This window comes from Furipterus horrens, unplaced genomic scaffold (genome assembly GCF_987537825.1).
Source record: "Furipterus horrens unplaced genomic scaffold, mFurHor1.1.pri manual_scaffold_12, whole genome shotgun sequence".
In the NCBI taxonomy this organism is placed as follows: Eukaryota; Metazoa; Chordata; class Mammalia; order Chiroptera; family Furipteridae; genus Furipterus; species Furipterus horrens.
Window position 1 is genome coordinate 36,161,408 of NW_028327182.1, and position 1,560 is coordinate 36,162,967.

General features: G+C 35.7%; 1 non-coding gene across 1 annotated transcript; it reads right to left on the minus strand.

The window, feature by feature from the left end:
* Positions 1-1,112: 1,112 nt before the first annotated feature.
* LOC149996020 (U6 spliceosomal RNA) lies at positions 1,113-1,215 on the minus strand. The gene has a single exon (XR_016507585.1). It is a non-coding gene; the product is annotated as a U6 spliceosomal RNA (small nuclear RNA).
* Positions 1,216-1,560: the final 345 nt, after the last annotated feature.

A 1,560-nucleotide genomic window follows, 5' to 3' on the forward strand; every position in this document is an offset into this window, starting at 1 on the left:
ATTGTTGCAAATAGAACCTCTAGTACATTGTTGCATACAAATGATTGCAGTGGGAATTCTTGTTCCTGATCTTCAGAGAAAACTATTCATTTTTTCTTCATTAATTTTGACTTTAGCTCTGGGTTTTTTGTAGATATTCTTTATCAGATTGAGGAATTTCTTTCTCATTCTAGGTTGTTGAGTACTTTAATAATGAAAAGAAGATAGATTTTTGTCAGATGACTTTTTTTTTTGCCTATATTGAAATATGTTGTTTTTATACTTTTTAAAATTGTTTTTCTATTACAATTGTCCCATTCCCCCCCACACTGTTCCCCTGACCTGCCCACCCCCTTCCTACATTCAATCCTCACCCTGTTGTCCATGTCCATGGGTCATTCATACTAGTTCTTTGATTAGACCCTTTCCTTTCTTTCTCCCTTTTCCCATTCCTCTTTACCTCTGGTCACTGTCAGTCTGTTCCTTCTTTATATGCCTTTGGTTCTATTTTGTTCATTTGTTTGTGTTGTTCATTAATTTCCTGTATTAGATGGGATCATATGGTATTTGTCTTTTGCTGCCTGGCTTATTTCACTGAGCATAATACTTTCCAGTTCCATCCATGTTGTCACAAATAATAGGAGTTCCTTCTTTCTTTCTGCTGCATAGCATTCTATTGTGTAAATGTACCACAGTTTTTTGATCCACTCCTCTAGTGATGGGCACTTAGGCTGTTTTCAGCCCTTGGTTATTGTAAACAGTGCTGCTATGAACATAGAGGTGCATAGGTTATTTTGAATTGATGTTTCAGGTTCCTCAGGTATATTCTTAGCAATGGAATCACTGGATCAAAAGGCAGTTCTATTTTTAGTTTTTTGAGGTAATTCCATTCTGTTTTCCATAGTGGCTATACAAGTCTGCATTCCCATCAACAGTGCACTAGGGTTCCCCTTTCTCCACATCCTTGCCAGCACTTGTTTGTTGATTTGTTGATGATGGTCATTCTGACTGGTGTAAAGTGGTATCTCATTGTGGTTTTGATTTGCATCTCTCTGAGAGCTAGTGATGTTAGGCATACTTTCATATGCCTATGGGCCCTCTGTATGTCCTCCTTAAAGAAGTGTTTATTCAGGAAAAATATGGAATGCTTCATGAATTTGAATGTAATCCTTGCACAAGGGCCATACTGATCTTCTCTGTATCATCTCAATTTTAGTATGTGCTTTCAAAATGATCATGTTTTTACATTTTTTATTAGTATGCTGTACTACACTGATTGATTTTTATATGTTGAATTTTCCAAAAATTTCTGCATTTTGGGGATATCCCCACTTGGTCAAATTTTATAATCCTTTCAAATATCACTGGATATGGTTTGTTAGTATTTTGTTGAAGATTTTTGTATCTATAGCCATAAGAGATATTTGGTCTATACATTTCCTTTGTTGGGAGCTTATTGACTTGTTTCAGTATTGAGCATAACTTATTAAATGATCAATGATTTGTCAGGGTTCCCTTAATGATGTGGCTGTCCTGCTGTCTTACTGAGGTTCAGTACTTCCTCTTAGAAAGATTTTTTGT